This window comes from Piliocolobus tephrosceles, chromosome 4, assembly GCF_002776525.5.
Source record: "Piliocolobus tephrosceles isolate RC106 chromosome 4, ASM277652v3, whole genome shotgun sequence".
NCBI lineage: Eukaryota > Metazoa > Chordata > Mammalia > Primates > Cercopithecidae > Piliocolobus > Piliocolobus tephrosceles.
The window spans coordinates 34,246,988-34,256,785 of record NC_045437.1 but is presented as its reverse complement, the minus strand read 5'-3'; the positions used below and the strand labels follow the sequence as shown (position 1 = coordinate 34,256,785).

The window sequence follows — 9,798 nt, the reverse complement described above, 5'->3', positions numbered from 1 at the left end:
TTCTATTTCACTGTTAAAATAGTCTAATTAGAACAACTATTATAGAACTGAGTGACCCTTTGCTTTGCAAAGGTCATATAGAAATATTCTGCCACTGAGGATCTCATGTCGCCCAGTGGTTCTGAAAATAAACAGAAGTTGCGTACCTTCATGAACACCCATGAGTGAAAGTAAATATACCCTAATCATCACAGGAAGCATGTGCAGTCTGCACGTGAAAGATGCATCTCCCATCAGCTAATAGAACCAGCTGGAGTCTATGTTTTAATTGTACAAGGACGTGTTATTGATCGGGAAGCATTAGGTTATTACGCCCATGCAGTTGCTTCTGGGATTCCAGTCCAAAAGGATCACCAAAGCATCATGGGATTTTCAATGGCTTCCTGTGGTTTGGCAAATGCCCACTGCTAACTGTGATTTCCAAGTTATTCCAGAGTGGCAGTCAAATCAAAGGGGAAAGCCTCATGTTTCAATAACTTAAACACACACACACACACACAGCCAGGTGCGGTGGCTCACACCTGTAATCCCAGCACTTTGGGAGGCCGAGGTGGGCAGATCATGAGGTCAGGAGATCGAGACCATCCTGGCTAACACAGTGAAACCCCATCTCTACTAAAAATACAAAAAATTAGCTGGACGTGGTGGCACGCACCTGTAATCCCACCTACTTGGGAGGCTGAGGCAGGATAATTGCTTGAATCCAGGAGGCGGAGGTTCCAGTGAGCCGAGATTGTACCACTGCAATCCAGCCTGAACGACGGAGCGAGACTCTGTCTTAACAACAACAACAACAACAAAACTCAGTAACCTTTTTTAAAAACATTTCCTCAGTGGTCCTCTGGGTTGTGTAACAATCGGATGCATTAATTATTATGGCATCAAATGACACCAGCAACATACATAGCCAGAAATAACTATGATTCAGGCAGCTGCTACTATTTGTTTCAGTACTGTTAAAGGTGGGGTTTTTGTTTTTGCAAGAGAAAAGGCGGTTGTGTGTGGTTTCAAGAAAAAGAAAACTCAGAACAACATGCAGCCCGTTAGAAAAGATCAATTCTTTATTTGTGGAAAACAACAGAAGTGGGGCTATTTAGGCACCACCAATGTTTATGTATTATATTCATATGGCAGATAATAAACACAGCACCCTGGAAGTTTGCGCTTTGGGTATTAAAAAAAGAAAAAGAAAGAAAGCAAAACCTTCTTAGGTCACTATCTTCTTTTGCTCTTTCCTATCTGACTCCTCAGGCAAGGTGCAATTCAAATCCCTGGAGAACCTCTCAACTATTGTCAAGCTGCTGTTCAATGTTACTCAGAAATAAGGAAAGAAATTTGACACGGAGACACTCCACATCTTGGCTGCCTGGAAAAATATCATCTTTGAGGTCTTTCAACTCACTAAGTCATTTTTATTATTGTTTTGTCTGTCTATTTTCTGGTAAAGACGTGTGGCCCTAATCATGCAAAACCAATCTGGGGGAAATCAGTTGTTTCTTCACGTCTTCGCAGGATTCTAGCTCCGCCAACTACCTCCGTCGCTTTGTAAAACTGGCAGGCTCTGGACGTTTTGCATGCTGAAGAAAATCACTGTTTTGCCTCCAGCAAGGAACATAAATGTTGCAACACTGACTCCTCCTCTCATGAAGAAAGAGTGAACAAGTGCACGGAGTTGAGCTTCCTCTCACAGAGCCACCGGGCTGGGGACAGTGGAGTGGAGGCTGAAATCCCCAGACGCCGGTTTTCTGGGCTGGGCTTTCTGCCTTACTCACTCATTCTCCCTCTTTCTGGATTTTACCGACCGTTCGCGAAACAGCTTTCCACACAATGGAGCTTCACCTCCTCGTGCAGGAAGTGCTCATCGACTGATACGGCAGACTTTGCTCCCCGGCAAAAGTGAGTACCCATGGCGAGCTGAGGCCGCCTCCAACGGCGCGCGGCAGGGGCGGCGCGGGCGGCCGCTGTCCGGGCTGCGGGTTCGAGGCCCGCGTGCGGAAGGGAAGCGCGGTGGCCGCCAGCGCGGGCTACTGGAAAGAACGCCAGCCGGAGCCAGAGCCGCAGCCGGCAGGGAAGCCCAGGATCCGCCCGCTTTCCGCCCGGATGTCCCTTCTCAGAGGGGCTAAAAAATACTCTTAAGGTGGTTTGCCTCCACCACTGCCCCCAACCCCAGCTTTTACAAACTGCACTCGGCTCGCATTCGTCTTTGTCAAAGGCATCTTCACCTGCATCCTTGAGCATGAGTTTCGGCGTTGATTGTGGGATGAGTTTCGGCGTTGATTGTGGGATTCTCAGAATATAAATTATTTGCGTCAAAATAAAAAGAAAAGGAAAAAAGGTCAGGGAGGGGGAAAGGGCGCAGACAGGTGATGTGCTGACAGCCGGACTCCAGACTCTCCCACCAGCAGCCGCCGCCGCAGCAGCCTCGCGGGCATCCGGCGGGGAAAGTTTGGGATTAGCAATGCTGACCCGAAAGGTGTTGCTCCTCCCAAAAGTCAGCAGGCGTAGGGGCAGGTGAGCAGCCTCTGGGCCGGAAGCCGGAGCTGGACGGAGGCAGAAGGACCTAGGCAGAGGAATTGCAGCCCGGGAGGAAGCTGGAAGGAGAGCCCGCTGGAGGAGGGAGGAGGGAAGGGAAGGGGAGTTGGTTAAAGTCAGGCAAACTCAGGTAACTGGAGGGCCGGCCTGAGTACTGCGGCCGGGGGAAGGCAAGGGCTGGAGTTCTGGCTGTTTGAGTAGAAAACTATCCTTTTAGTGACCTCTACCTGTATCCTGAGGAAGCAACCCACACTGCCCGAAGAACAAGCAACATAGGGAATTCTATGACCCGACTTGAAAATGGTTGCAAAACATTATTATTAATCAGGAGGGATCACTTTGTCTTCATTTGTCAAGTTGACTGGCAAAGATTTCCCACCTGAAATCGTGCTTCACTTGACCAGGGAAGTGCTGCTAATCCCAATCCTGACCATCGGCTGTGCAAACTTGGGCAAGGTACTTACCCTCTCTGGGCTTCGATTTTTTCCTGCAAAGTTTAGGGAATTAATTATTTACATATATATAAATGTTTAATGAGGTGGAAGTGCTGAATAGTGCAAGAGAGGAGCAGATGAAAATATTAATTTCAGTGGTTCTTTAAAATTGGGGGTGATAGGTCCTTTTGAGGATTAGCTGTGAGTCCTCTTCCTGGGGGAAAATGCATATGGCATGGACATAAAATTTTATGTGCAATCCCTGAGGATTTGTGGATACTCCCTGAAAGCCATGCCTGAACCCCAGGTGACAATCCTTTGTCCATCCTGCATCAAGACCACCCAGCCGAGTCCTTGCTGGCAGTTGTGCTGACTATGGGAGTAATCCACAGCCTTCTTGGGGGTCTGGAGTCAGCCACGCTGCTGAAGGAGACAGCTCCCCTGTCATGGGTGAGCTCCCCACATGCTCTCTCCAGAGCTCTACCAGCCTCTGACTCCAGGGGACACCTCCTCACAACTCTTTTTAATGACTCTCCTAAGGCGACAGTCCTTACCCCTAGAATTTTCAGTCCCGCCAACACTGGAGAGCCATCTAAAGAGGATCGCTGTCTGAATCAGAGGGCTCTTCAGGTCACCTAGCTGGATGGCAGGGAGGCCAAGGCTTTGTTTGGAAATGAAGCACTCTTTGCTCCCCGAGGCATAGTATGAGTAGGCAGCCGTATTCTTTTGAACCTCTGTACTTTGCCTTTAGAGGACTAAGGACTCAGATCTCTGGGGACCCTGGGTGTTCCACAAGCAGTGCCAGCAAGGTACATCAGAAAACACACAGGGCTTTGGAACTCAACAGACTGGGCTTCAGAACTTGACTCCTACACTGAGCAAGCCTCTGAGTTTCCCTGAGCTTCACTTTTCTTATCAGCACAATGAAAATAATGCTGCTTTTTTTCTTTCCTTTCTTTTTGTTTTTTTTTGCATGGTTGTTGGGAGAATGGAAATGCTATGTATCATGCCTAGCCCATAGTCAACGATAAGCTGTTTTTATTAATATTAATGTGGCACCATAAGTAAGTGTTCAATAGTCTCATGCTTTTTAGAACAGTTTACTCTCTGTCTCGAGTAAAATTAGTTCTGGTCTAGTTATGCTCAAAATGGAGTGGTGGGCTCAGAATACAGAGTCAGACTGGCTGTTCCAATTGTGCAATGTCAAGCAGAGCACTATGTATTGCTGGCAAGTAAAATATGTCCAGACCGGCATGGATACTTGACCTGTCTCTCAAGTCTCTCTTGACCCGTAATCTTGAGTACAAAACAGCTAGAGTTGTGCCTGTAGCTGAAAACAGCCAGGCATGGAAAGAAGTCTTATGGCTGGGTCCATGTTCAGAAACTGTAGAGAGAAATGTCTCCACTGTCATCTTTCACAGCTTGGCACAGATGTAGCCAACTCAGCATATACTCTCCCTCCATGGGGTCCTGGTGCCTCCATTGCAAGTGGTCAGCTGATGTAGCAATGAAAGAAGGAAACATGAAACTTAAAAGGAAATTGGATAGCCACAGAGTAGCCAAAGATCAGTATACTTTGGTGAGGTATTCCTGCATGCAAAGATAGCAATATTGATGCCTACTATTTATTGAGCCTTTAAGATGTGCTAAGCACTTTCACACATTGCCTCAATTAATTCTCATAGCAAGATTGCAGAGTATGAGTTATCATTTAAAGCTTTACCAGTAAGGAAACTGAAACATAGAAATGTACATACACCCCACACCCCACATACCGCATCTGCCTAGCTCAGGAAAGGCAGAACCAGGATCCAAGCCCAGGTCTGTCTGACTTTGGCGCCCACTCTTTTTCCACTACCCAGTGCTCCCAAGCTCCCCGATGTCAGAAACTTGCATCAGTCGACTGGATTAAGATTCTTCTAAAAGGCAGAAACAGCCAAATCTAGTGGGTGCTTTGAAGTGGTGTGAACATGTACTTGGCTTGTGGTACATATTAACAGGTAGCAACGACAAGATCACCTATGGGAGAAGAATATACCTGGCCCTTCCCAAGCCCAGCCATTAGACTCAAGATTGGCAATACCCAACATTAGCAGGTGAGGCTGGCTGTCTGTCACTGACTTCTTGGTAATCCTTTTAGTTAAACAGAGGAATGTTCATTCTCTACCACCTTTAGAATCAGAACACCACTTACCTTTACCTCGCTGTGCTGAGCACATTTTCATTCATTTATTCGACAAACATTTGCTGAGCTCTGTTTTGTGCTCGGCACTTGCTGACACGGTGGGGAATGAGACACACAGGATCCCAGCCCTTGTGGAGCTTCTATGCCAGAGAGAGTGACAGAAAACAGTCAGGTGAACAAATACATAAACAAAATCATTTCAGATACTGATAAATGCTATGAAGAAAATAGAGGCTGAAGGCTAGAGAGGGACAGGGAGTGGGAGCAACTTTCAACAGGGCAGTCAGAGAAGACTGCCATACAAAGGTTACCCTTGAACTTAAACCCACGTTTTCAAAAAGGGAGCCAGCCCTGTGAAAGTCTAGGGAAAGAGCTACCTTAGCAGAACTCTCAAGGGAAAGTTCTTAAATTGAAGTAAATGAAGTAGTAGAGCTTAAAGTCTGAAGATGGGCCCTTTAGAAGTTGAGTTGTATATAGGGGGACTTATTGTTTCAATGCCTACTGTACTCTTCTAGGCTGTGCTGTACACTCTGTTTCCTATCTTCCCAATAATCTGGTGAGTTAGCTATATTTGTTTTTATTTTGCAGTTGAAGAAACCAAGAGTCATCAAGGTTAAGGAGCTAGTCCAAGGTTACGAAGCTGGTATTTGACTCCTTTAGTCTATTTCACTCCAAAGCCCACAACTATTTGCTAACACAGCATGTGGCCTTTGAGATAATGTCTTCTGGAGAAAGTGAGGGAGCCGGTAGAAGGAGAGTATCAAAAGTATATTAAGTAGCTAAATGTTGACGATGATTTGTATTTGATGTCTCAAATTCCAGTTAGTGCACCTACACCTGAACTGTCCAGTACAGTAGCCACTAGCCACATGTGCCTATTGAGCACTTGAAATGTGGTTATTTCATATTGAGATGTACTGTAAATGTACGATGCACCCCAGATTTTTAAAGATCTAGTATTTCCCCGAAAAAGTAAACTGTCTCGACCCGGTGCGGTGGCTCATGCCTGTAATCCAAGCACTTTGGGAGGCCAAGGCTCAGGAGTTCGAGACCAGCCTGAGCTCAGGAGTTCGAGACCAGCCTGAGGAACATAGTGAAACCCCGTCTCTATTAAAAATGCAAAAATTAGCTGGGCGTGGTGGCGGGCACCTGTAATCCCAGCTACTTGGGAGGCTGAGGCAGGAGAATCACTTGAACCTGGGAGGCAGAGGTTGCAGTGAGCCGAGATCGCACCATTGCACTCCAGCCTGGGCGAGAGAGCTAGACTCTGTCTCAAACAAAAACAAAAGGAAAAGTAAACTGTCCCAATTTTTATATTGATTGTATGTTGAAATGATAATATTTTAGCTATACTAGTTTAAATAAAATATATTAAAATTGATTTTACCTTTTTCCTTTTAATGTGGCTTAATAGAAATGTTTAAATCACATATATGACTCACATTATATTTCCATTGAATAGCACTGATCTAGACTAGTAAGTTGACAAATACATGATAGGAACTTTTTCCCCCTTCTTCCAAATGTAACTTCTTCCTCTATTCTTGTGTCAGGCTCCTTCTCATCTGCCCCCATATGCAGTTATTTGGTGAAGCGCGAGAGAAAAGAGGTCCCTTTTCCTTCTCCCCCACCCTCATCCTGCTGGTTAGCAGGCAATCATTTGAAGTCCACTATACCATGTCACTTTGGGATCTGATAAAACAGACCCAGTGATTATATTCGTCCCCAAGACCAATCCTCTCACTCAGGCAAATCTCATGAGGCTTTCAAACGTCCTACAATGAAAAGGTAATTTTAAATCTGGATTTAAAGTTTTATCTTTAAATCACTTCGTAGTACATTGTCTTTGTAGTTTTGGGCACTTTGTAAAATCAGACGAGGAGACAAGTAGAGCTTCATGTTTTGTGCAAAGCTCATTAAATAAGTAATTTCATGCAGTAATAAATGTTTCTCCCTGTCCTCTTGCTTAAAACAGCATGAACAAAAAGTAGTCCCAGTTTCCAGAAGGGCTACTCCAGGGGCATCACAAAAGACCAGCTTTGGTTTCTTTTGTCCACTAGCTAAAGTGGCCCTCAAATATGTCAATGAAGTAACGATATGAGTTTTTCCTGCAGTTTCATTTATTTTAAAAAGAAGAGCAGTCAGATTCTGGTATTGCTGGAGAAGCCTCTGACTTGGGAGAGCAAAGACCTGGATTCTGCTTTTGTCTAATCTACTGGTTTGCGCGTTACCCTCTCTCTCCCTTTTTTCCCCCAACTGTAGTAAGTTTGGTGTTGATGAGATAATGCCACAAAAAATGCTAATGGTGAAATGTACTGTACAAATTGGCCATGGTTATGATTGATAACCTGAATACAAATGGCTTCTCTAGACATGTGCCTGCAGGGAGGAGTTGCCTTTATGTAGCTGGAGCAAAACATTATGTAAGATTCTCTTGGAATAACATTTGTTCATTTCCACTTGAAATCCAAATCTGGGGGAAATGGCAGTAAAGAAGTTGACAAGAATGAATCTTAGTGCATCTGTCACTGGTAGACTGAATTCTTTCTCTAGTCTGTATAGGTTCCAGAGAGAGAACACCCAACTGAAAAAGGACAAGCTGGTTTTATTCACTGGCCAGAAATAGAAAATGAGAGACCTCTTGCTCTAAAAAGTCATCTTCTCCCCAGCTGTGGGAAGCTGCAGGATCGTGACAAGTTAGTTGTAAGGCGGAGAGCTATGTAAACACTGCAGGGAGGAAGTACAGAGACACAGACACAAATAAACATGCTTCTCCATGTGTCCTATGGAGAAAAAATGGCGGGAGCTTTCTTCTAGGAGTGGGGAGCCCAGCGTTATAGCGCTATGTTAATGACTTCTGGTTTACACTGGTTTCCTGCAGGCCTCTCGTATTTGGCAAAGGATCACCAAGCTCCTGAGACATCCCAGGCCATCTGGAGTTCTTTAAGCAAGAGTATCTATAGATAAAGAAACTAGGAAGATAACAATTTAAAACAATAATGAGCTTTCCCAGCTATTTCTCTAGGGCTGCCCTGGTAACATTTCTACATCAATAGCAACACATATTTTTCAGCATTGTGTAAGCCAGGAAATCTATGCTATACTCCATGGGGAAAATAGAAGAATAAAACCTGGTTCTTGCTCTGGAGGAGCATAGTTCCTAGTTGGGAAGATGGACAGAAACATAAAAGACCAATAGCATGTAAAGAACATTTTCTAAGTGTTACATGAATGATGCAAACAAAGTTTTGCAATTCTGGAGGGCAGCAGGCCCATAAACTCTAAGGTATATTAAGAAGGACCAGGTAGAAAATGGACATTGAGGTCCCTAAAGACACATGGAGAGAAGGAGAGAGCCACCTCGAATAAGAAAAAATGCACAGTGGTGTGGCAGTGGAGATGTGCATGGGTTCAGGGGTGCGTGATGTGAAAAAGAACACTTGGCTTAATCCAATGACTGCAGATCCGAGCTTTACATCAGAATCACCTGGGAGGCTTTTAAAAATTATGGATGCCTCAGCCCCACGCCAGGGCTTCCATTATTAATTTAAGACTAGGGCCTGGTCTCAGTGGTGTTTTTGTTTGATTTGGTTTTATTTTTGTTTCTGTCTCAATTTCCCAGAATATTCTAATGTGAAGTCAGAGTTGAGAATCACTGAGCGAAAACCAAGATTTTTATATCATAATCATGGGACATAAAATGAAAGAAGTAATCTTTTAAAGGAGATTAAATGGACAACCAAGAGTGTGGCCTTTAATTTGTATAAATTGTATATACACGCACATTTTGATGTAGTCTTTTAAATTCACAGATAATTCCTCGTGGTGATTCTGTCTACTTGGATGATGTGGCTGAAAGCCTTTGTAACCAGCTGCCTACTCTTGTCCTCTGTGTACTTTGGGGGTATCCTATAGTCAATCCTAGCTAAGTGGGGCACAATGGGTATCTCACAGGTGCTTGTTTCCACCAGGCTTTTTGTAATCATTGCCAAGAGCTTTATTATCATGCCTAAGAGTGCCCACAATAGCTATTTTATAAGCATCTGTAATCTTCCCTCACCTCTCCAACTTTAAAAACTGAGAAATAGAGTTTAATTACTTGCCTTGGGCCAGGAGACTAGCTGGTGATGGAGGTGAAATGAGAATTCTCAGGGAGGTGAAATTAGAATTTCCAGCCACTGAATTCCACATATCTTATTAGACTCCCAAAGTGAGTCTACCCACTCTCCTGTTGGTGTTAGAATGTTATTTCTTACATGAATGAATTAGTGCCACAGATCAGTAGGTGAAGATGACTGGTTTACCTAAGCTGCCAACACTGTGATTATCTGAGTGTCAATGACCCATAGCCAGTCACAGTGGTCCTGAGAGCCCCATCCCTCATGCCTGGGAGCTCTCAGTCTAGTGAAGTTTGGCCTTGCACATTTACAGTTTATCCACTCTAGCATCTGGGAAGTGAAGACTCTGGTTGCTATTCCGCCACTCCTAACCCCACACTTTATGGCTGTTCTGATTTCTCTTCTCTGAAGCTCTTGTTCACTGAAAGGATATTACCTTTTTGTTACACCCCTGAAAAAAAGAGGAGAAAGCCCAACATTTGAAACAGCTGCTTTTTTTTTTTTTTTTTTTTTTTTTTTTTTTTTTGGG

The 9,798-nt window shown here is 44.4% G+C and overlaps 1 protein-coding gene across 1 annotated transcript in view; it reads left to right on the top strand.

Annotated features, from left to right (window-relative positions):
• The first annotated feature begins 1,686 nt into the window (after positions 1 to 1,686).
• Positions 1,687 to 9,798, top strand: part of PRLR (prolactin receptor) — a 165,560-nt gene continuing 157,448 nt past the window's right edge. Inside the window, exon 1 of the mRNA XM_023216524.2 lies at positions 1,687 to 1,896. The gene's annotated coding sequence lies outside the window, so the exon portion shown is untranslated. The remainder of the gene's footprint in view (positions 1,897 to 9,798) is intronic.